Genomic DNA, 27,064 nt, shown 5'->3' with positions numbered 1-27,064 from the left:
AGAAAATGTTTTCCTCCACTGTGGAATCATTAGAAATCCTATAATTTGATACATATTTGTGACTTTTTGGATCATGACCTATCAGTGGTTAGAATGATACAGTTACAAATTTTTTTTTTTAGGGCAGCAAAAATATATCATTCTGTTTGTATTATGTATGATGCATATATGTTATACATTTGTCCAAACCCATAGAATGTATAGCACCTGTAACGAACACTAGAGTAAATTAAGGACTTTTGTGGTGAGAAAATAGACTGTAGGTTTATCTGTGGTGAAAAAATAGACCGTTCTGGTAAATGGTGTCGATAAAGAGGGAGGATATGCATGTGTAGGGATAGGGGTATATGAGAAATCTCTGCATCTCTCAATTTTCTTATAAACCTATAACTAAAAAGCTTTTTAAAAAGCTTTTTAAAAAACATTAAGCAACAACAAAAATATTTGTGTGTGGTTCTGGTTGTTGTAATGATATAGTGACTTTATCCGTGCTACTAAGCCACTACATATTGTAAAAATAATAATAACTTTTAAGAAGCCCTAGCAGAGCTATGATACTAATTCACATACAGATGTGCCTGTAGTTTGGAAATATAAATAGAAAACTCCATATGTCAGATTTCCTTTATTAAGCTACTTTTGATTAAAGCTAATTAATATGCTGCTGAGAAAGCAATGTCCATGGAGATATTTTGAAATTGTTGACTAGCAGATGTTTCTCATTACTCGCCATGTGGAAGAATAGTATATATGAGGACCCCCTTTCTGTCTCAGGAGCTCTCTGATTTATGCTCTGCTCAGACAGTTACATAATGATTTGCAAAATGATGGTTGTTCTAGAGATAAAGAGCAGTACAGTCAAGTGCTAGTTAATTTGTGTTAGTATTCTTGGGGAACAGTGACTTTTGTAAACATGTCAGCTCTTTCTTTGCAGATCTGTTTTCATTCTGTGTATTGATCATATAAAACACATTCCGTGTTGACCTTCAAAATAAAACAGCCAGTTATTTTACCAGCATGATGGGTTTATTCAGGAATAGCGGAGGAATTGCACTTAAAAACGTATAAACTCTAGCAAACCCTAGGCAATCCTGGAGATCAAAGGAGAGGAACCTTACTTTATAGAGAAAAAGGTGACTTTGGGAAGGGCTGTTTTGAAGGAAAGTCAGAAGAGAAGTGAGAGTTCAATTTCTTTCTTTTTTTTTTTTTAAGGTTATTTATTTATTTATTTGACAGACAGAGATCACAAGTAGGCAGAGAAGCAGGCTGAGAGAGAGGAGGAAGCAGGCTCCCTGCTGAGCAGAGAGCTGGATGTGGGGCTTCATCCCAGGACCCTGTCGTGACCTGAGCTGAAGGCAGAGGCTTTAACCCACTGAGCCACCCAGGTGCCCGGAGAGTTCAATTTCTAGTGTACCCTCCCCCAACTTCCCTTGAGACTAGCACCTTACATAATCATGCTGCGTTCATCAAAACTGAGAAATTAACAATGATACAGTGCTACCACCTAAACTACAGACTTCAGTTAGAGTTCATCATTTCTTCTGCTACTGCCCTCTTTCCGTTTTAAGATTCAGTTCAGGATTCTACATTGCATTTGGTTGTTATGTGTGCTTACTCTTCAGATCTGTGAAAGTGTTTCAGTTCAGTTTTTCTTCCTTAGAAGTAATTGGGAATTGGCACCTTTTTAGAAGTAATGGGTAGATATTTTTAAAAAGCCCCTCAGTTTTGTTCTTGTGATGTTTTCTCATGTGAGTGTAATAGATGTGTGTTCATACTGACATCTCTGACCTCCTCATTCACCTTCCCTTTGCTCTTTTATAGCTTCCTTATGTGATACTGAGAAACTGACTCTAAATATCTATCATTTGTTTTTTCACTCCTGGTATAACATGTAAAGTAATTCAGAAAGCTAGCCCTTAGCACAGTGAGAAACAAATTTACCTTCTAGACCACAGGTGTGGTTTTTTTTTATCTCTAATCCAATAGCACCTAGTGACAACATTGTTAGTCTAACTTACCAAGTCAGCTCCTTTTTGCCTACCCCTTTTGATTTCAGGTTATATAATTGCAGTACAGTTAGTTGTTTTTACAGAGCAAAATAGTGATTCAATTGTATTATTTCCAGCTCCCCTTGAATTACTATCAGTAATGCTAGCTTTCATATACAAAACTTCTGATTATGAATAGGTCTCTTTCCAGGCTCTTTGTTTTGTTTGGTATATTTGTTCATCTGTATGCTCATACCACTTAGTTTAAATAAAACTTTATAAAAAATATGTCTGCTAGGAGATACCTTCCTTCATTCTCATTATTTTAACTTTATGAATTTGAAGGGCACTTCAGAATTTTTTTAAAGATTTATTTATTTATTTGACAGACAGAGATCACAAGTAGGCAGAGGGAGAGAGGGGGAAGCAGGCTTCCCACTGAGTAGAGAGCCCAGTGCGGGACTTGATCCCAGGACCCTGAGACCATGACCCAAGCCGAAAGCAGAGGCTTAACTCACTGAGCCACCCAGGCGCCCCTGAAGGACACTTCTAAATTTTATGAGAAAGTCAATTTAGATTTAATAGGATATATTTTATGAATATTGTCATCTTCATTGTATAGTTTTCCCATTTGCTAAGATAGTGTATTTCTGTATTTTAAGTATTCTTTGATGTCCTTCCATAATATTCTATGCATTTTTAAGTAATTCTTTTTATGAGTTTTGTTACTTTTATTTCAAGTTTATTTTCATTATAATAGCTTTAGGGTACCTGGGTGGCTCAGTCCTTATGCATCTGTTTTGGCTTCAGTCATGATCCTGGGGTCCTGGGATCCAGCCCCATATCTGGCTTCCTGCTCAGTGGGGAGCCTGCTTCTCCCTCTCTAGCTCCTGTGCTTGTGTTCCCTCTCTCTCTCGCTCTCTGTTCCCTTTTATTTAAATAAATAAAATATTTTTAAAAACTAACTTTAAAAACATCTATTCTGAAATGTTTCTTACCAGTTTAAATTTTTGTGTAGTAAACTTTCATGCACAGTTGATTTCACTTACTAGCTGTGGTAATTTGTCTGTAGGTTCTCCTGGATTTTCTTTTATGAATACATTACATATTTAGTGGACAATGGCACTTTTGTTTCTTTGGTTCTAATCCTGAAATCAATCTCTGTCTCTCTCTCTCTCAGTCTCTCTCTTACTTTGTTTCATTGTACTACCTGAATTTTATAGTACAATGGTGAAGAGAATGATAATAGCAGGCATCCATGTCTTGTTCCTAAACTTCTAAAAGAAGTCTTCTGACCTATCACCATTATATGTGGTGTTATAATTTTTGACAGATAACTTTTATTGGTTAAAAAGTTACATTTATTCCTTATTTACTATGATTTTTCTTCCAAATCATAAATCATTTCAACTTTTACCAACTTTTTTATGCATATATTAATATGACCATTTGACTTTTAGTTTTTTATGGCTCAGTTTGGTGAATTACTTAAAGGGACTGCTCAAGGTTAAAATAGCTGTTACTACCTATGATTAAATTATACTTGGTGATGATTTATATATTTTTGGATTCAGTTTGCTAATACATTAGGATTTTTTGGATAAAAATTCATAGGTAAAATTGGCCAACAATGTTTTTTGTTTGTTTTTATTATTTTTGTTTTGTTGTGGTTTTCTTTGCTGTCTATGTCTTGGGATCAAGTTACTCTACGTTTCTGTCCATTTCAAAGAATAATATGAGACCTTTCTGGTTTCTTCTTTAGGGGCTCAGAAATAGGGGAGACAGGCAGATAGCTCAAGTAAGGAAAGTACCACATGAGAATGATATGTTCCTCCCCCACTTCTTGGCATTAAGTAGGCTACCAGAATTTAGATGTTTTTCCTGGAAAAAACAGAGCATAATTACAAGGAAAACAAGTAAATATGGATGTTTTGATACACCCAGGTTAGTAAATTTAAAGATCTATACCTGATATTACAATTGAAGGAGTGTGTGTGTGTGTGTGTGTGTGTGTGTATGAGAGAGAGAGAGAGGGAGAGAGAGAGAGAGATTGAGAGAGAAGGTGTGAAATCAGTATGAGATATAACAGACATACAGGAAGGATAGATTGAGAGAAAAACAAACCAGAATTTATTCAGCAAAATCATCCAGGAGTCATATATAAGTGAATTTGGGGTTTGCTGCCTACTGAAAGAATATTATGATGAGAAGAGAAAACCTATCAGGATATCTGACAGGGAGAGCCACTGCATTAAAGCATTTTAAAGTTATCCTTCTACCCTGAATAGAACTATCTCATAAAATCAGTAAACTTATAATTTTCCTTTAAATAAATTACATTTAAATTTTGGTTGTTGCCTTTTCAGTGCTCTAGGGCAAAAATTTATTATTAGCCCTTTGGATTTGCAACTGGCCTATTCCCTAAGACTTTGTAACTATCTGCTTCCACTGATTTGTTTAATAACAGTGACCCTAGGATCATTTATCTTCCTTAAATAGCCAAAAAATAAACTGAGGAAAATCAAGGAAAGTCATTGCTCTAAAATCTAAAATGTGCATTACTTCCAAAAAGAAAGGAAAGAAGAAGAACTGATGCAAGAAAGATGAACAAGCTGTGTCTGTTTGACTTAAAAATAATGATTTAAAGCTAAAACCTACATATATAATAATAATTATAAGAAAGAATAAAGTTGTTAGATCCTTAAAAACATAAAATTATTAAAATCACAATTTAACCAAACCAGCTCTTGTCTCTCGTATACTCATTATACACTCTTCTTGAAGAATACTAGATGTTCAGGAAGTATTTTTGATTTTCCACCAGTAAGTAATGTCACCTTGGCAAAACATCTGTATTTGGCCCTCAGAAAGGAACATTTATTAATACCAACATGGTATGCAGTAGCTACCCAGAAAGCAATGGCAGATTCACACTCCATCCCATAGTTCATGATTTACAGTCTTGCTAAGGATTTTTAGAAAATACAGTAGACCTACAACAAATCCAGTGTTTGAAGGTCACAGAATAGATTTCTTTTCCCTTATAGTTCTTTTCTCTCCATCCTGTTATCATATTTGTCAATTTTTAATACACAATATGTATCTTTCACGGTGAAGAAATGCTAATATCTATTTTTCACTTGCCTCTGAAAATTTACCTGCCTCTGTCAACTACTGAGTGGAATTCCTTATATGTGTGGATTGGGGTTTGCTGCAATAAAAATCACTTAAAATACATAATTTTTATTGAAAAAGGGTTACCTGCCCTTTAGGAATCCCTTTGTGGCCATATGCTATTATATGATTATTACATATATAAAGACAGTATATATGGGATAAAGGTACCATGAGAGGACAAAGGGATAGAATTCTTGTTATATTAACAGTCATGGTCTTAATAACACAAATGTTAGAAAAAGAAATGTAGTGTGTCTGTTGTTACATAGAAAAATGATTTGAGAAATTTTTCTTGCTCTACTGCAAAGAAAAAAAGAATGAGAGAGGAGTTTAAAATAGGCAGACAGAGATTTTAATACATCCTGTCTTGGATTTGAGTAGTTCACAATAAAATAAATACCTCAAATACATCTGTGGTTTCTAATATGGCTCACTTATAATTAAAATATGAGTTTCCTTTTAAGCTGGCTTATTTGACCATTTCTATATAATAAAAACATAATGTTTTGGAACTATAATTTGGTGATGTTTAAGAGAAGGCAACAAAATTGACAAAATTGAGTATTTTAAATAAGTGTTAAGTATTAAGTGGCATATTTTCACATGAAGTAAGAGAAAAAAATGGAGCCAAGTACAATAATTTATCCTTTTATAATGGAGCCTACCCTGCGGTGCATGTTTAACTGTTCTCTAGAAAGGGATGTCAGCTAATGAACCCAAATCAAAGGAGAATATGGGGCTTCCCTTAGTATAGTTTATATTAGGACAGGTTCCTAGTACTTAAGTAAAGATTTGTTTATGTAGATTTGGTTTCTTTCACATTTCTCTGTGTGAGTCTTTTATATTTCAAGAATTACAAGCTATGACTTGGATTCATTTCTAAAAATGTGAGAAATGACTTAGCATTAGTGGGTATCAGTAATGTGATTGGCAGCTGTAAGGTGCCATTATGGTAAAATGATCAGTTTTGAAAGCTTACATTATAATAAGTACATTCCTCACACATATAAAAAGCTGTTTACTCTTCACCTCTTCAGGAAAATAACCTGTTATAAAATTATACTTAAATTTAAATATCAAGTCTGGAAATCTCTGTGAAAAGCAAGATGCTAGGCAGTTGGGTTTGTCTCGTAATTTCCCGTCTTTCTTTCATGACGCCGAGGCATGCTGCTGTAAGAGAAGGTGGTACTATTCTGTGAATGTTTTGTTTACTTTGCTAACTCACACTTAACCCAGTTCACATCCCTGTCATCACTTTTGGCAGAACACCCAACATTCGGAGTTTCCCGGGACTCCTTCCCAAGACAAACCTTGGAGCTAAGTAATACAGGTAACTAGGGGGAAGAACTTACGTTAGGTCCATGATGGTCACCGATGATCAGGCTGAGTTAATCTTTTCCAAAGCAGGGAGCCCCATACATCTGAACACCTGCTTCCTTACCGCCAAGCCAGACTGTTGGCCCTTGGCTGTGGCTCCCTGAGGTGAGGGGCATTGTGTTGGGACTATGGGTAGCTCAGAGTCATTCTCTCACAGGTACTTTCTGTTCTCTGGCGCAGTGAAGGAATTTTTTTTGAAGGTATCTGCTTTTCTAAGAACCTTCTTAATTCTCCATTACTCTTGAAACCTAGTTCCCTTTCCCTTTGTAGTTGAAGCGTTCCCTTCTCCCTTGAAATTCTGTAGCCATGCTGGAACATCCTAGAACACAAAATACTGTTTTCATATTCTAGGGAAACCCAATTATCCAAGCACAAAAATGTATCTGCTCTGAAGAAAAGTAAGGAGTGAATGGGGGGAATTCTTTTCATGTGTAACAAAAACTACACAAATGTGAAAACTTAAGAATATTATTCTGCAAAATTTAGGGGGGCCTGGGTGGCTCAGTGGGTTAAAGCCTCTGCCTTCAGCTCAGGTCATGACCCCAGGGACCTGGGATGGAGCCCTGCATCAGGCTCTCTGCTCAGCAGGAGGCCTGTTTCTTTTCCTCTCTCTCTGCCTGCCTCTCTGCCTACTTGTGATCTATGTCTGTCAAATAAATAAAGTCTTTAAAAAAATAAAAGAATATTATTCTGCAAAGTTTAGCTACTATAAACTTATTTAGGTTTTTTGTTTTCTTTTCTTTGTTTGTTTCAGTTAGACATAAAAATGTGCATCCTTAGGACCTGAGTTAAGGGAATGTTTTCTTCTAGAAACAATGTTAACAATCAAGTAAAAAGAGTCTTCAAAAAACAAGAAGAGGTGGGAAGGATTGACATTGCAATTGAAAGGAAATGTTTGGGGGTCCCTGGGTGGCTCAGTGGGTTGAGCCTCTGCCTTCAGCTCAGGTCATGATCTCAGGGTCCTGGGATCGAGCCCCATATCAGGCTCTCTGCTTGGCGGGAAGCCTGCTTTCCCCACTCTCTCCCTGCCTGCCACTCTGCCTACTTGTGATCTCTCTCTCTGTGTGTCAAATAAATAAATAAAATCTTTAAAAAGAAATAAGAAAAGAAAGGAAATGCTTATTATTTATTTATTTTAAAGGTTTTTATTATTAGAGAGCATGAGGAGGGGAAGAGGGATAAGCAGACTCCCCACTAAGTAGGGAACCCAGTGTGGAGCTCGATCCCAGGACCCTGGGATCACGACCTGAGCCAAAGGCAAACACTTAATCGAATGAGCCACCCAGGTACCCCAGGAGATGCTTATTTTAGTCCCTGCAGACTGCTATAACAAAATACCTTAGCATGGGTAGCTAAAAAACAGACCTTATTTCTCACAATTCTGGAGGCTAGGAAATCCAAAGTCAAGGTTTGAGCATTGCCTGGAGAGAGTGGCTTCATGGCTTGTAGACAGCTGTTCTTTCTCTGTGTGCTCACATGGTCTATTCTTAGGTCATGCTTCTAGAGAGTTCTCTGGTTTCTTCCTTTTTTTTTTTTTTAATTTAAAAGATTGTATTTATTTATTTGAGAGAGAGACAGTGAGAGAGAGCATGAGCAAGGAGAAGGTCAGAGAAAGAAGCAGACTCCCTGTGGAGCTGGGAGCCCAATGTGGAACTCGATCCCAAGACTCCAGGATCATGACCCTAGCTGAAGGCAGTCGTCCAACCAACTGAGCCACCCAGGCATCCCTGGTTTCTTCCTTTTCTTATAGGAGCACTAACCCCATCATGGGGGCACCACCCTCATGACCTCATCAAAACCTAATCACCTCCCAGGGGATCTGCTTTCAAGTACTATCATGTTGAGGGTGAATATTTCAACATGTGAATTTCAGGGGAACACAGACATTCAGTCCATTATGATGCTATTAGGAGCGTTTTTTCAACTTTATTTAACAGATGGTTTTCAGTTTTAATATATCACTTTTATCATCCAAGCCATCACGCAGGTCACCATTATTCTCTGTTGATTTCTGTTGTTCATGTGACGGAATATGAACAGCTGAATGTTAATCATGACCTGATCTCTTCCTTTCTCCACTTATATTGTATATGTCAGCCACCTTGGCATTTCTCCTAATATGTCTTACCATTTTTTTCAAATTCAATAAACTGAAAACTGATGTTATCCTCATGTTTTTCTCAAAAAGCCTTCCTGGCATTCTTAATTCTCTGGTTTGAATCAACAATGACCTGGTCACTCATTCCCACAACTGAGTCACCTTTGAAGTTGACCCCCCTGTCAAGTACAGTCCTCAAGTGTAATATACTTGGTTTTTCCTTCCTAGTCTCACCGACTCACTGTCATCCTTTGTGATTCAGACACTTAGTATTTCATATCTGGAGTATTGTCGTTGTCACTTTTGTTTCCATTTTTATTCCTAACAGACCCTCCTGTGCTGACTTGGTTATTCCTCCTCTAGCTTGCCTTGGTTCATATTACTCTGTTGCTTAACATTGTGGATATTTTAAGTGTCTGTGATAACACTTGCTTATGTCTGGCCATCAAAACCACATGATTGGGGCTCATTTCACTTCTGCATTCACCTGCATTAGACTCACTGCCAAAATCTTTCTTGCTTGCTGTCCTTTCCCTTTCCTTGTATGCTTTCAGAGCTCCTTTCTGCTTCTCAAAATTCTGCCATTCCTTGAGGCCAGGTTTTACTCACACCATCTTTATTAACTCTCCTTCAGAGAGTTAATAGCCATTAATAGGCTAAGTTCTAGCCATTAATAGGCTTCTCTCATGGGAACTGCTGTAATATTTCTTCTGCCATCCATTTGGCACACAATGTCCATTGATTTGCATTTTACTTTGGCTTTTATGTTTGGATTATTTTGTCTCCTTTGGGTTCATTTGTAGCTAAAGCAGGTTTAAATTTACATTTGCAACTCAAGATAGTTACATGTGTCATTTTAGTTCTCTGTTACACCAGAACTAGTTTTATTCAGAACTGAGCCAAGTTCTGGAGTTCACATTTCTTCTGATGAAGGATCTGTTGATTCTCAATAATCACACACTAGGAAATCTCAATTTCGACAACAGGAGAGGGCCCAGGAAATTTTGTGGTCTCCTCTGCGGCTTTCTGGAAGTGTATGAACTAAGATGGGATGATGTTAGCGCCGTGTCTGTTGTACAGCGGCCGACTCATCGTGGCATTGTCCCAGTGCATAGTTGCTCTCGGTTTTCTGAGGAGGCAGTGACTTTTTGGATTCTCTTGGCCTCTCCTGCCTTTGAGCACTGAGCAGTTTGCTTATCCCCAGTTACAGCCAGGGCCTCTGGAGTGTGGGCATATTTGCCCAGCTCAGGTGCCACTGCCTGCTAAGTCAGAGCTCTTACAGATTGCCCCTTCTGGACTCCGACAGAATAGTACATTCTGGTTGTGAGATCCAGCTTTACAATAAGCCACCAAAGTGCCAGAATGATACACTTTGGTATTGGGGGTAACGACCTTCCTATGGAGAAAACAGAACATTCTAAGGAGCCATGCAGCTAAACGTGATTTTTTTCTTCACTTTGAAAACCTTCTCTGAAGTAGAGGTTCTCTGTGGAGTTTGTCCAGAGATGTCCTTTGTTTAGAAAGTAGCTTACTGTGAAGCCACAGCCACTGGGGGGCCTTGAGGCCATTTCAGGAGTTCCTTCCTTCTCTCCTTCATGTATTCTTTCTCTCACTCATAGGCTCTGAGATTACATCCTACCAAATCTTTGGGGGTGTTCTGGAACCAATTCCAGTGAGGATTGGGATTGGTTTCCTTGACAACACCAAACAATTCTTGGACACCAGGTGGGTGTCCTACAATTCAACTCACTTCTGACATTGTCTACTCATATTAGATCTCTTAGGTTAACAGTTCAGTACTACCAGACTGACCCCCAAAGACACTTCAGACACTAGTTAACAGGCTGGGCTCCTGAGCAATCAGCTATATTGGCGGTTCCAACAATTCTCACCATAGGTTTCAGATGCCAGTAGCAAGTCCAGATTGTTACCTGTACTTCTTTCTGATCAACCAAAAAGAATTCAGAGGTTCCTACAAACCCCTCCTTTCCTGGGTTTCATTACTTTGCTAGAATGGCTCACAGAATTCAGAGAAATAGTTTACATACTAGATCACTGGTGTATTGTAAAAGGATATAACTCTGGTTCTCTTTTCTGAACTCCTGTCCCAGCCTTCCCTACAGTCCAGGAGTCTTCCTCTTTTTCCTTCTCAGTTCTCTAATTGTTTTTGCATTTTTGAATCTAAATATTTTCTTTTTGTAATAGAATCTGGGTCTTGCAAATGAGTGCATTGCCCTCCAGACTATTATTTCTGACAAGTGCTTTTAAAAATCTGTTTGGAAGGTTAAGTCTAGGAAGCACTGTCTTTCCCCTCTAGGAAGCACTGTCTTTCTTCCTGATCAGTGGATAGTACTGGCTCCATGAGTTCAAGATCACATGGCAACAAAAAGTTTTCTGGAAATAAAGACCTTATTCAGTGGAAATCATCCAGTAGGGGAATGAAAAAGAATGTGTTGTATGTATTCACCAGTTAAAATGAATGACACAGATCTATATATATCTATCTCAGTGTAGACATATCAGTGTCTAATGTTTAGTAGAATTATGTTTCTAAAGCGACAAATATAATTTTAGCTGCAAGATGGGTTCATGGACTTTTAATTAATTAATTTATTTTTAAGATTTATTTGAGAGAGAGAGGGAGTGAGTGAGTGGGGGGGGGGTCAGAGGAAGAGGCAGACCCCCGCTGAGCAGGGAGCCCAGGGGACTCAAGCTGGGGACCCGGAGATCATGACCTGAACCAAAGGCATCTAGATGCTTAAGCAACTGAGCCACGCAGGAGCCCCAGGTTCATGGACTTTTTAAAAACATTATTCAGTGTTCTCAGTGTTTGAAAGATATAGTGTTTTTTTAGAAAAGAAAAAAAAATTATCTCAATTTAATAGTCACTGCATTATCCTTCTATATAGATTATATATTTGGGAACAAAAATATAATCTTTCAAACAGGATCTCTCATGATTGCACTTCTTCATATCACTAAATAGGTGTTATGCTTATAACAGTTAATTAATCCAGTAAACATTCATCAAATGGTGGTATAAAGATACTAGATTGATAGTGACGGAGTAGAAGTGATGTACTGATCATGCTCTGGGCTCTCAAGTACAGATAAGGAAAATTAGATGGAGTCCATACTTATTACACTGAAATCTGACTTGTGGGGTGACTACTTTTATGTTACTTTTCATTTTCTTGAACCCATGAATGAATCAGCGTGTGTGTGTGTGTGTATGGCAGGAAGACAAAGCCCAAAGTGAGCACCAGAGCCCTGGGAAGGGGAATCAGTGGTGAGGGCTACTTATCCACAGCTATCCTGGCTTGGCTGGACACCCGGGCCAACTTGCTCCTCCCTCCCTCATTCCCACACCTGTGCAATGCAGCAGAAAAAAAGGATCTGCACATAAGGTAAACTATCTTCTCTTCCAGCGTTTTTTTTTTGTTTTGTTTTTTTCTTCTCCTATCTCTTTGAAATGTAGAAATGTGCCACTTCCATTATTGAGAGCCTGACTCAATAATCCCATCATTTCTAATGGAGAGCCCTTAAAGGACACCTACTCAACCAGGAAACCTTATGATATCATTTAAAGAAAAATTAGTCATGATATGCCAACTTTGCAAGAGCTTTCCACTTCTAACAGTTTTCTTTTGTTGCTAATGGTTCAGACAAGAATGTGGCATCTTGTTTAAAGTGACCCCCCCCCAAAAAAAATCCTGAAAACAAAAGCCCAAAACAAACCACTGAATAATAAGGATCCAAACAGTCTAACCTAATTTTCTACTATATCACTTGAAACATCACAAAATTCAATAATCATGATTTGGTTTTATTTTATGAAAATATGTACTGAAAAACAATGTGACAACCAAAAAGGAAATGGTGCCAATTTAAACAACTTTACAAAGAACCAAATGAGAGAATAACGGTGTGATTAACACATTTCTTTGAGTAACAAATTATACTTGATTTTGTTATGCAAATCCCAGCCTCTGCTAAGAATTTCTTAATAAATACTCACGATTACTTCTCTACACAAAAGATGATTTTTTTTTCCATGAAAGAGCAAATTTAATTTTGGCCCAGGGTGATAAAAGTTGCTAGTCCTTCACTATCAGAGAATTTAGGTATAATTTTTGGAAAATGATGGTGGTATTTGGAAAGCTGCATGGCAAACAGAAATAATCTCTGCATTTTTAGAATAAACATATCAGTATCTGACAATACAGGCTCTTAGGACTCTCTCCAGCTTATTTTTAGGAAACTCTGTCAAAACAAACAATAGCCATCCTCTTGGTCTCCAGTCATTCTAGGTAGATGCACTCAGAGCAAAGCATTTGTGGCTTTATTTGGGGAAGGGGTAAACATTTCCTCTTATTTGAAAGTCTAAGAGCAGCTAGAGATCAGTGTACCCCTCTTCCCAGGTCATCTTCCCCTCACTAGGTCAAACTGTCAAAGGATTTCCTCATTTAGACACCAGAGCAGGGATTGCAAACCTTTTCTCTTTAAAAAGAGCCAGATGGTACAAAAGAAATGAAATCTTGCCATTTGCAACAATGTGAATGGAACTAGAGGGTATTATGCTGAGTGAAATAAGTCAATTGGAGAAAGACAACTATCATATGATCTCCCTGATATGAGGAAGTGGAGATGCAACGTGGGGGGTTTGGGAGGTAGGAAAAGAATAAATGAAACAAGATGGGATTGGGAGGGAGAGAAACCATAAGAGACTCCTTTTTTTTTTTTTTTTTAAGATTTTATTTACTTATTTGACAGAGATCACAAGTAGGCAGAGAGGCAGGCAGAGAGAGAGAGAGAGGAGGAAGAAGCAGGCTCCCTGCTAAGTAGCGAGCCCGATGTGGGGCTCGATCCCAGGACCCTGGGATCATGACCTGAGCCAAAGGCAGAGGCTTTAACCCACTGAGCTACCCAGGTGCCCCAAACTATAAGATACTCTTAATGTCACAAAACAAACAGGATTGCGGGGGCGGCAGGGGCGGGTTGCGGGGAGTGGTGAGGTTATGGACATTGGGGAGGATATGTGCTATGGTTAGTGCTGTGAAGTTTGTAAACCTGGCAATTTACAGACCTGTACCCCTGGGGCTAATAATACATTATATGTTTATAAAAAAATTATAAAAAAGAGCAAAAATCAAATGAATCACATATAAAAATGTATATAAAGAGAAGTACTGAAAAGAAAAAAAAAAGAGCCAGATGGTAAATATTTTACACTTCACAGGCCACATGGTCTCTGTCACAACTACCCAACTTTTTTATGCCACCGAGGTATAAAAGCAGCTCTTGACACTATGTAAATAAATGAACGAGGCTGTGTTCCAAGAAAATTTTATTTACAAAAGCTGAGTGCGAACTGCCCAGGGTTTGCTGGCCTCTACTCCAGAGCATTGGCTTATCTTTTAGGTCATCTGTCAGGTTAGCTCTATAAACAATTTCGTAAGAAAACTGAAGAACTCCCCACTTCTCACATTTCACACTCCTCTTCCTAGGTTTGATTTGCAGCCAATATCATAACACCAGGGTGGGAGGTATTTGTCACCGTGGCAGGGAGCAGTCCCATATTCTTCCTAAATTTGAACGTGAGTTCAGTTTGAGAAACAACTGTGAGATGAATCACTTGAAGTAAAATATGGTTCAAAGAGGCTGACTCTAAGAATTAGCTATGCTTAGAGCTGGCTTAGACAAAAGGTACAGAACTAAGGACTGAATCATTGGTACAAGGTCATGGCTGATACTGCTCTGGTGTGAAGTGCCAGGGATAGGACTCATATCCTTAGGCAGATATGATTGGAGACAGGCTTAAATATACTCCAAGGCTAGCAGGCAGGCTGGTTCTCTGCAGAGACCGCCAGGGACAGCAAATGGTTGGTTTTAAAAGGAACTAGGACTACTTACAAGAATACTACGTACTGAATGTCTAAAGTAGACATTGTGTGAACATAATCTCATTTAATCTTCAGAGTTACTCTTTGAAGTAAATCTTGGGAGCCCCCATTACATGAAGAAAAGAGAGCTCAATGATGCCAAAGCCTTGGTTACAATAAAACAAAAGATGATGAGTTTAAGTGGTATCTACCTGAATTACAACAAATTCGGAATGTGAATTCCAGTGTGCTCTTCAGTCTGACAGTGACTGGCAACATGGCAGTGTTTATCTTATGGAGTCTATCTCCTGGCCCACAGCTGGAGCAGAGGTCAAGGACTCTGAGGGGGAACGGTCACTGCAAGAACTCTATGTTCTGAGAAAGATGGCAGCTCTATCAGCAGCTAGGCAGTTCTAGAAGTATTTGGGAGAATCCATGAATTAGGGTTATAGAATGCCCCAGATGGCCTCAGACTGACCTTTTCCTTGGAACGTGGACTTTCAGTGCTAAAATCCAGAATCCTCCTAGCAAACAGGGAGACTTATGGTTATTTAGGTGTTCAGGGCTTATGAGAAGCTCATGAGCCACCCTATGCCAAAGCTGGTTCACAACTGTGCACAATAACTGAATGGCATGTTTTTAGGAATTCTTCAAGCCATTGGTTAACCATTATTAAGAATCAGTTATATAAGTATCCAATTAATTATATTAAAATATTAATAAAAATTCAAAAGTCACCACTTTCTAATTTCGAAGTAGTTTTCTCACGCCTATGATTTGAGGTTATTTATGTTTATTGTGTTAATCCATATGGTAGAAATACTACAAATGATGGGCTACTGCATATCTCTTCCCGGCTGTATGTTCAGGGGCATTGTGCTGGTAGCTTGAAATAGGAGGGAAGGTGTTTTGCTATTGGTCGAGAAAGCGATAAGGAAAATGTTAACAATGCAGGTTAAGCTTCAAGGTGTATGATGTCTGTAGCTGGTGCATTGTGTATAGCACACTCAATAAAGAGGAAATATTCTTCAGTCTTTGGGAACTGTTAACTTTCTCAATTAAAACATAGCTCACAGAATTAACAAATGAGCAGTTTTAGCTTAAGTCTTCTTTGTTTCACTCACATCGTACTCCTTAAAGGAAACAAAATATTAAGCACCATTCATGCTGCAAATACAGCACCTTATCAGCTGAAACTGTAAGTGGACAACAAATACAAGAGTTTGGCAAAAATCTACTAAAACATTTGGTGAGAATTAATAGGCTATATGGAATGACAGTGGTGAGTATTTACATTTCATTATTAATTATAAATTTTGTGCCATTGTTTATATTAATGAAATTTATGATAAACTTCTGTTTATATAATTCCATATCTAGATCTATAGCATATATTCTTTTCTAGAGAGCCAGTTATTAACTATTTCCCAGTAGACCCTTGCTCATAAATTATGGAATGTATAGCTAGCAGGAGGAAAAATCTGAACCCCAGTAAGCAGTGGGTTTGAGTTTGTAGCCTTTCAGCTGCTTTGTTCCGAGATGATGGGTTTCTGGGTATAGCTGAGTTTGTGCATTCCATGTGTCTAAGCAGAAAAAGATTTTGCAAAAAAATTCTAATAATAAATAGCCATCTTTGTGGTATTCATGCTCATCAGTCTTTCCAGGCTGTATATTCTAAAATGCTGTTTCATTGCCTAAAAGTCTTCTGTGGGCAAGTCCATTTATGCCAAGCATTTGCCATCTACAATGTAAATTCCATGGAAGGAGAAGCTGAGATTATTTTGTTCATTACTGACTCTTTGAGACACATAGTAGCCTCAATACCTATGTAGTGGCTGTACACATAAAGGATTGAAGGCATAAATTCACTTTTATCATCCTTTCTTAATGCTAGAAGCTGTGATCTCACTTTTTTTAAGGTTTCGTTGTGGGGACAGGGTAACAGTAACATTATTCTTACCATACCAGCATACTGATACCCACTTTAATTAGACCTGAGTTTCTCAGATGTTCTCCCTGTGTACCTTTAAGGGCAGCCAGGGGCTTGGTCTGGGGTCAGAAGTGGCCTGCTTCAAGATTTCTTTACATTTCTATATTTACACTTTAAAAATCACATTGATCTTTGCATTTTTCTCCAAAGAGTACCACATTTTTATGGTAAAAGATCCATCAAGAGTTTTTTATGAAGTATATTAACTAACTTTTCTCCTGTAAATCTTTGAATAAGTTGGGTGTTCCTATTAAATCTGCTTTGTTTGTCCTGTAAGAGCTTATTCACATACACCTGGGGTGTACTCCAAGATTTCATGTAACAGAACCCTGTTTGAAAAGTTTTACATAGCTACTCATGAAGTACTCTCTGAATAATTTACACAGGTAATAAAATATTCCCCTGTAAGGTTTACATTGTAGGTAAAAACAAAAACTAAGTATTCACTCCACCACCAATCACTGTTAAAGAGAAAGACAAAAACTTTAAAAAAATGTAAAATATTTTACTGAAAAATCCACTTCTCAGGATGTTTAAGGATCATACCAAATGTAAATTATATTCTTAATAAATTTAGTATTTAAAGGGTTATTAAAGGAACTCTTATTAAAATAAGATAATATTTTTAATTCACTGAATGCTTTACATTATTTTGTATTGTATTTAATTGCTTAAAAATTAAAAATTAAGCCCCTAAAAAAGAATGTGATATGTAGTTACTATGATAATATATTCAGCACCAATTACTGACATTATTGATTATGAAATTATGCAATATTGCCACCATGTTCTTATATTCTTGTTTCTTTAGTAATCATCATCAATGGATTTTTTTGGAAGCAAGTTGGGTGAAGTAAGGCAGATAAGTGCTCGTAAGCACAAGCAACCTAGATTACTTCTTGGCACAAATTTCCTTTTTTCCTTTGCTTTGCTATTGTTAAGTCCTAGATGTAGGCAACAATAACATTTAAGAAAAAACAAATGAACAAACAATATCATTTGAGGCATTTCCTTGCTACCCAGCAGAATTCTCTTTAACGAGATGTTTTTAGTGGAGTCTTGATTTTCTTTTTTGAGGAACTTGAATTAATAGTGCCTCAACAACACAAGAACTGTTGAGGCACAGAGGCATAGTACTATCCTCAGCTTCCCAGTAGGTCCATATTTCTAATTTTAAAATTTCATTAAGACTGGATAAGAGTAGAGAATAGGAAGGCAAGATGGTGGAAGAGTAGAGGATCTTGTTTTATCTGGTCCCTTGAATTTGGCTGGATAACTATCAGATCATTCTGAACAACTATGAATTCAACCTGAGATCTAAGAAAAAATTGTTGAAATTCTATGAATAGAAAAGCGGCCACTTTTTGCAAGGTAGGTGGTGTGAAGTGAATTGGAGGGGATATATGGGAAGCTAAATGGGGGTGGACGGAGCCTCCATAAGCTGGCTACCAGAACATGATTGAGCAGCAGAGCACAAAATAAGAACTTTTCCACGTCCGCTCCAGTGATAGAAGTCCTTGCCTGAAAGGTACTGAGATGGTGAAGCAAGGCAGACTCCTAGGTGGTTCAGTGTGGTCTGAGGATCCATGGGGTCACAGAAAGAGTGGGGGTGCCTGAAACAGCAGAGTTCCCAACTCTGGAGCAGGGAAATTGGAGCAAGGAAACCAGCTAAGGTCAGTGAGCCTGGGAGGGGGCTCTCAGCTCAGTTTGCCATAAACTGCAAGCTGTGGCTCCATCGGGTGACAGCTTTCTGTGCAGAGACCCTGCAAAGGCGGAAACCTGGCAACCTTTGCCTTCCCCCAGGAGGAGTGGCGTGGGTGTGCACCAAAGGAGTCTGCAGAGTTTGATGCACACAAAAGTGAAGGTTGCTCTTCCCTGAGGGTTTACTGAAGAGAAGGGGTTCCATTTTTCCAGCTCCAGGATTGGAGATCAGAGCAGGCCATTTTTATTTTCAGCCTCTAAAGCAGCACCGAAAGCCTTCGGGGAACAAAAGCCACACAGAACAACCCCAAGCAGCTTACACTGAGCCCAGCCCCATAGCAAGGGGCAGTGCAGCTCCATCCAGGCAGCTAGGCCTGAGAGCACAGCAGACCCCTCCCACAGATGAACAGCTTGAACATCAGGGGAATACCAACTTCACGGAGCACATAGAACTGCAAAACTCCAGTGCTAGGGCAAAAGGGTATGTAGACTTTGAGATTTCTTTCTCAAGATTTTTTAATCTCTCAGCTTAAAATTTTCCTTTTATTTTTCCTTTTTTTCCTTTTCAACTACTTTCCTGTTTTATCACCTCTTTGTTGTTGAGTCTTTTACTTTAATTTTTACATTTACATTTAATAAATATATTCTTCATTTTATTTTTGTAATATATAGGTTTTACTTTTTTTACAATTTGGGGATTTAGTATCTTCTAAAAACAAATGAAAATATACCCAGGATCATGTAGATCATCCTGTTTTGTCTCCCTAGGAGATTGTATTCTTCCCCTCTCCTTTTTTCTTTTTCTTTCCTTTTTTGGTTTCTGACCTCTTGTCTAGTGTGTATTTTCCCTAGGTTGTGATTGATATTTTTTATTTTGTTCTCTCATTGATCCATTCTTCTCTGGGCAAAATGAAATTTACAGCAAAGGAAAGAACCAACGGTAATACTCCCTGCCACATCAGGTCATGATCCTCCTACTCTATGGTCAAAATAAAAATGAGAATCCTGCAGTCCTACTTTTTCTTTAAGGTTTTGCAAGTAAGTGTTCGTATAAATTAAACTTTTCAATAAAATGCAAAAAAGACTGAATAATTCTAAAATGATTTTCCGTTTTGGAATTTTTTTTTCGAGCAAGAAGCTCTGGATCCCAAGACCCTGAGATCTTGACCTGAGCTGAAGGCAGACACTTAACTGACTGGGCACCCCTTCTATTTTGGAATTTTTAACCCACACCAGTGGAATCTAGGACATGTCATCTAATTATCAGTATCTTGAGTATTTGCTTCTGTCATGTGGTTCCAAAGAAGTGATGTGAGTAAATCCTATCTATTTCATTTGTATTCACTTTTGTTTTTTAGAGTTTTGCAACTTTCAGCTTTATTACAGTCAGTTTCTTTCTGTGACTTTCACTCTTGTGAAGGAGCACTTTATTTTTGTTTTGTTTTGTTTTGTTTTCCTTGAAGAAGAGGTCATTTTCCACTAACATTACAAATCTAACCAGGTGGCCTCATAGAAATTGAAAGTTAGAAGGTTCTAGAAAGCAGAAAAAAGACATGACTAATACAACTTACGTCCTCATATAATAAATTTCATGTATATTCATCCATAGTTTTTCTTTCTCTAACTTGTAGGGTTGCTTAAATCTCTTTAATTCAGATGCAAATAGAGTTCACATGCTAAAATGGGGGAATTCCAGAGTGAGGAAGGATCATTCCTGAAGAAAATAAAAACAGAGTTTTTTTCTGGTCATGAATGGGAGGCTGTTCCTTCCTATATCAACAGTTCTCACCAGTAAAGGCAGCATCTTCCCTAGGGTCATGCTGGTATGTCTCTTCACTGGTGGAGTGAGGTGGAGTGTGGAAAATTTTTTAAGTCCTTATGCCAGCTTCCTATTTCTTCTTCCAGTAAAATAAATAAATAAATAAATAAATGTATAAATCCAAAAAAATTACGTGCATAAAAAGGTAGCCTGAAAGGGAGTTTTTGAGCAGTGTGTTCTTGGAGCGGTGTGTGGAAATGCAGAAATCGTAACATTGGCTTTCTTAATGTCCATCACCCAGCCACCCCATCCCCATCCCTCCTACCCTATTCCCTTCCAGGAACCCTCAGTTTGTTTCCTGAGATTAGGAGTTTCTTATGGTTTATTTCCCTCCCCTGTCCCATCTTGTTTCAGTTTTCACTCCCTTCCCCCATGAATTCTGTAAGACTAATGATTCACAGGGATGCCTGGGTGGCTCAGTGGGTGAAGCCTCTGCCTTTGGCTCAGGTCATGATCTTAGGGTCCTCGGATCGAGCCTGGCATTGGGCTCTCTACTCAGCAGGGAGTCTGCTTCCTCCTCTCTCTCTGCCTGCCTCTCTGCCTATTTGTAATCTCTCTGTCAAAAATAATAATAAATAAAAAATAATCTTTATAAAGAAAGACTAATGATTCACAGATCTGTGCCCCGAAACAAATAATATATGTTAATTAAAAAAAATTTGTAGTAGAGCAACAACAAACAAAACAAAACATTGGCTTTCTCAGAATTTCACACTCCTCATAGACCTTGTTTACTTTTTTATCCCACTGCTCAGCACAGGGCCCAAAACCTAAATGGTCCTCAGGAGCTGCTGTTACTTGCTACGTGTAATTTCCATAAGTTATTGGGGACCATATAGTTGTCACAAGACAGGGAGTCTTTGCTTTGTCCCCTCATCTTCTGATACAGATAATTTTCACATTTTGAAGTCAGAGGCCTGTTGAGACTCCAGGAAAGACTTTAGGTGCAACAAAGAGACCTCTCTAGTAAAAGGATGAGTGGTATGATTCCCTTTGTGCTGTTCATATCCAGGAGGCTTTTCTTCATAGAATTTGTTTTACCTTTTTCTAATTAGAAAGATGTTATTTTATACCATTTATAAAGTTTTCCAGACCTATCACAAACCATTTAATCAATATGGCTTGTTTCGAATCAACAAGGCTACCTGGGTTTTATTGAGTTGAGTTTCCGGAGGTTGGGCCAGGAGGATATCTGCATGTTCAGCAGCCCTTCCAGGTGTTTCTGATATGCATGGAGTAGGAAGGTAAGTAAGCCAGATAATAGGACACCTGGATGTTTGCCCTTGGTGACACAGGAAGAGGGAAAATAGTTCTGTATATTTAATGTTTGACAGTACTATCCATTGCTTTTATAAATTTCTCAGAGGAAAGCATATAAATGAGAGGCTGTTGTCATTGCTTAATGCTAATCTGTTCAAAACATAAGATTGGAAAAGTACATATAATCTCAAGTTGAGTAAGCTCTGTATAAAGTAGTATTTATATGAATAAGCAAATAATGACCTTCCCCAAGGAGTAATATCCACCTGAATAAATTGTATTAAATACTTTCTAAGCCATACATCTGAAAAAGTTGGCCTCAGTAGATAGAATGAATTGGATAGAATTCTAAAGGAGAAAACTATGTGATATATAAATAAAATTGTGCCTTTATACTCCTTTCCTCTTATATATAGAAGAAAACATATAAACTGAAAACACACTTTTATCGGAACACAGCCAAGGAATTTCAAGTTTTACTGTGTGTATGTCTGTGTCCTTGGGTCTGTCAAGTTGAAGGGGTGAGAACATTGAGCCAGCTAAATGCTGCCATGGACAGGAAACTTTTATTATCATGATAGCCATGGAGCTGGGCTTAGGGAATAATTTCTCTCTTAAAATCTGTCTCTAAGTTTGGTAATTTTCCCAAAATGTCATTATTATGTATTTGGAAGTTAATAAAAATGTTAGGAGTAGTCACAGAAGCAGTAACTCAAACACTTTTCACTTTTGCAGGATTGTTCAGTTCCACCATTAAACTTGAACTTAATTTTTCTTTTGTGCAGAGTGAATAAGCTGAGTCACTTTTGCTTTGAGTCATTTATCTTTGTGCTAAAATACATTGGTATCCCTTACCTAACACTGGTATATCTTTGGGTTTAATGAGGAATGAATAGGCTAGAAAATATATTCAGGTGTAGCCATTTTTGTATGTGTGTAAAAACGGACTCAATGGCTGTGTAAATTTACTTAATTGCAAATGAATCAGTTAAGAATCAGTTTTCTCTCATGTGGTAATATGTGTAGGGAAGTGCTCTATCATTGTCTTTATTCTCTTTTCTTCCTCTTTATTTTTTTTCTCTCTCCCCTTTACTCTCCTTGTCTATTGCTCTTCATCAGCCCAATAGAGAACCTGCTGATCATTTGCAGTGACTTTGTTTCTTATGATCTGATGGACCCAAAGAAGAAGAGGCATCTATTAAATCATCTTGTCTAGAACTGAATCTTCTTGGCAAATTGGAAAATTTGATTTCTAAAACAGAGATAATTGAAGGAAAACTAAGTCTTTTGATCCAGGTACTATAAACTTTTTTGGGAAAAATGACTTTTTTACTTGAAAAATATTTTGCTGCTGGGATGCATGGGTGGCTCAGTTGGTTAGGCGGCTGCCTTCAGCTCAGGTCATGATCCCAGTGTCCTGGGATGGAGTCCCACATCGGGCTCCTTGCTCAGCAGGGAGCCTGCTTCTCTCTCTGTCTCTTCCTGCCACTCTGTCTGCATGTGCTCACTCTCTCTCTCTCTGACAAATAAATAAATAAAATCTTAAAAAAAAAAAAGAAAAATATTTTGCTGGAAAACAAAAACCTTTGTTTCAGTGAATACTTAAATGAATATGTTTGCCTCTAGTCATCATGTAGAACAAAGCAGTCAGAAGTTTAAAGAAAGAGAAAGTGTACATAAGGTGAATTCAGAAAATTCGTTGGAAGAGAATTCTTTTCATAGAAATTCTACAAAGAATTACAGGCAAAAGACATTGTATTGGCTTAATATTTATTAACAAAATTTCACATATTTTTAAAACAATCATGCATTTGGTTAAAGGAAGAGGAACATGGCATGCAGATTGCAGATAATAAACGGATTACCAGTGTGTAGTTAATCTTGTCAAAGAAAAATGCACTGAACTGAGTTAATAGACAAGGAAGCGTTTATTCAGGACCATTACAATAAGGGAGAGGGAGTAACTTCACTATAGTTCAAACAACAGGGTAGTGGAACAGTGGTGGAGAAGTTAGGTGGGGAATTGGTCAGTGTGGGTAGGCCCTTGCACTTCTTTAAGATAGGATCCTACTCTTGCACAGAGACTAGGAGATAGGGGAACTGTCTTAGTCTGCTTGGGCCACCGAAACAGAATACCATAGGCTGGGTGGCTTTAACTACTGAGATTTATTCTCTCTCACTTCTGGATGCTGAGAAGCCCAAGATCAAGGTGGCAGCAGGGTCACATTCTAGTGAAGGCTCTCATCCTAGCTTATAGATGATGGCCTTCTTGCTGTATGCTCACAAAGCAAACCGAGAGAAAGAGAAAGAGAAGGAATGGTGTGCCTTTCTCTTCTGTAAGGACACAAGTTCTGTTGGATCAGGGTTTCACTCTTGTGATGTCATTTAACTTTAATCTCCTTCTTAAAGTCCCTGTTTCCATGATTGTCAAATGAGGGCTTAGAGATTGAACATATAAATTTGGGTACATGCAATTCAGTCCATAGCAGGCACCGTGTTCCTTGATGATTACATTTCAAAGAGACGGTTCCCAAGTCCTTGGGAAAGACATTTCTGGGTCGTAAATATGGTGAGCGACTGGGAGAAGATTTATATTCTGAAGAGGTAGAGAAAGAATTTACAATTGCCAGTTTTCCAAAGTAAATGATCTAAGAAAAGGGAGGTCAGGGACTCTTGTCAGGAAGAAATCCATCTGAAGTTTAGTCAAATTGAGAAGAAGTTTAAGGCCATCCTGACCAGCCTATGGGTCATCATTGCTTTATGTACTCTCTAAAAAAAAAATGCCACAAGTCCTTTGTTTTTTCATTTATTCATGGTAAAGCTTGCAAAGAATATTCATGTATTAGCCAAATTATGTCCTGGAGGACCCAGAAAGTGCTGCACAATGCACTAATGTAATGTTTAGATTAGTATTTTCAGATTATGTTGCTGCTTGTTAGCCACAGGGGGATAGAAGTGGAATCTTTGTTTAATAATAAATTCTTTGTGTCTCTAAGAATTTTGTTGTCCTTAGGCCAATTATCCATTTCATATGTGTGTGTGTGTGTGTGTGTGTGTGTGTGTGTGTGTCTGTAAATAAAATAATAGGTTAGGACTAAGCACCCAGAAATAAAAGCAGAGGTCCACTCTCTATTTATCTTTGAATATAAGGGGCAAAACCACATTGTATACCTGTGTTTTGAGTGGAAACAGGCTCAAGGGAATATAGAAAGAGAGGACAAAAGTAGGAAAAGGGGAAAAAAAAAAACCCACAACAGAGGGAATGTTTTCTTGGGTTCGTATTATTAGTATCAGCTCTGGGTGCTGTTGTTGGCAAACTTCCAGGTGTTCTCCCTCTGTTGCAAGTCAGCTGCTCACAAAGGGGCTTTTCAACTTACTTACCATTTGATGAACTCTAGTTAACCAGATAAAGAGCAGGGATGGGACTGGAATGAGGTGAGGGGGGGTCACGTGGTTCTGGGTACAAAATTTAAAAGGACACACACACACACACAAATTAATTCAAAGTGGGATTGAGATTACTGATTTTTCTTTTGGCTCAGAGTCTAGTATGGCTCTATAAGGCACCATGAGTGAGCTTGCCTTGGTTGAGAATTGTTATATTTTGTTTCCCATGTATTTTTGCATTCATTTTGTTTTTTAAAAATACCACCTCCAACATTTATATATTGTTTGTCAGACTTTTTGGCATACCCTTAAATTTTCCAGCCAACATACATGCTTCACTGTGTCAGCCTATCCTTACCTGGCTAGAGGAAAAAGATAATGGTACTTTCCCCTCTAGATTTAGAGTTTGTTTTCAGTCTTTCTAGTTGGGTAGAGTAAGTCTAGAAAGTATCACTAAAGCAGTGCTTATCTTCATGTGTGCTAACAGAGAATAACATTGGTGTATTTAAAAAGAGCATTCTTCATTTCCCCACAGGTCTCTCAAGGACACTCAGGTTGGGAGGACTTTTGTCATGAGGGAAGTTTGATGAAGAGAAATGTCTCTGAGAATGTACAGGTAATTGAAAGCACATAATTTAAAGTCACCAACAGGAAATGTTAAAGGGATAAACTGTTGATTAAGAAACAGTGTATGTGATACTAATGCTACAATTTCATCATTGTGTTAGGTTTGTAAGTCTTTGAAACCTATCTATCTGTAGTCTTCTAAAGAGAGGATTTATTGACATTCTGAAGAGAAAGTGTACCCGAGCGTGATCTAAAAACATAAATTCAAGTTCCTGTAGGTTTAGGTTTTTAAATCTCTCACTGTTTACTTAGTTGGGTACCTAGCAACAAATGAAAGCATTTATATGTTACTTATTTAACATATATATGTTACTTATTTAAAGGATCCTTTCTGTTTCTATTAAGTTCATAGTCATCACATGTATAGTTGAAATGCACAGGATTCAAATTTTAAAAGCAAAGTAAGTGAATGAGAGAAGAGAAATACAGTATTTCTATTGGCTTAGGGGGGACCTTTACAAAACTGTAACAGTTCAAATAACTCTTCTGCAATTTACAGGGACTACAACTATGGTAGCATGAATTAATGTTTATATCAGGTTGGCAAACTTTTTGTAAAGGGCCAGATAGTACATATTTTCAACTTTTCAGGCTATGTAGTCTCTGTTGCAACTACTGAGTCCTGCCATAGCCATAGGAAAGGAGCCACAGGTAACAGCAAACAAATGGGCATGTTCCAATAAAACTTTATTTACAAGAATAGGAACTGGGCTGGGTTTGGTCTAAAGACCAGAGTTTGCCTACCCTTGTGTTAGAACCTTCTACATACTTTATTGAAAACTCTAAACTAGGTTATCTACAACAGTGGGCCATAAAGGAGTCATGTCATTTATTGAGCTGAGTGTCTAAGCCATTATCTAGATGTAAATGAACCTTCATAAGACTTTGGAACAGTTAGTGTGTCTGTACCTAATCTTATCTCTTAGCATTCTGTATCCAGAAAGATTATTTAATGTCAGATGTTCACTTTAGGTAGATATGGTATCTCTGTTTTGCCATATTTTGCCCTCTTAAAAACTCTTAAAATCTCCTGAGAATTTGATACTTTACTGAAGACCATGAAGCTTAAGAACATTTTTACATGAGGACAGTTTGTTTTATTGGCTGTAATAAATGCTTCTTAATGGGTCAGTGAATCAGCTAAAACCACAGAATTGAGGTGGCCTAATGTGAAAAGTTGGCTAACTAGGTATTTGTTTTTCACTTGTAGTAAGCCATCTTCCCAATTTAAGGAGAATTTATGATTGCTGTAGGGACAGAGCTTAAAATGGTGCCAAAATGACACATTTTTAAAATGAGGCTTCATGTTTGGGAAAGCTCTTATGAAAGAGATAGGACTTTGCTTTATGCATTTAACAGTCTTTGCTGTTGATTCCAATTATTTCCAGTCAGATATTATAAATGAAGAGCAGGAAAAGTATTTAATAATCAATGCAAACTATCTTTTTCTTTGCAAGTTTTATCATATGGAGACAGGTTTCATAAAACAGGATGAAGTACTAGAATGCTGATGGCTTGCTTTTCTAAAGATTATTGTAGGAATGATGCATATTTGAATTTAAATTATTAGGGCTCTGAAGTATTATCTGGCCGTGCCTTGGGAAGGCCTATAGGTAACCCTAACCGTTACATCTTGGGTAAGGACAGGAAAAATAGTGATTCCCCTGAAGAATTTGAGGAAAAGTGATTGTGTCAGTCACATGACTGAAATCACATGGAATGACCAAGATTTCAAAGAACTTTCAAGTCAGAATAAAC

This window comes from Mustela putorius, unplaced genomic scaffold (assembly GCF_011764305.1).
Source record: "Mustela putorius furo isolate JIRA1106 unplaced genomic scaffold, ASM1176430v1.1 tig00003923_pilon_pilon_pilon, whole genome shotgun sequence".
NCBI lineage: Eukaryota > Metazoa > Chordata > Mammalia > Carnivora > Mustelidae > Mustela > Mustela putorius.
The sequence above is the reverse complement of the archived record's forward strand: the minus strand, read 5'-3'. Positions refer to the sequence as shown.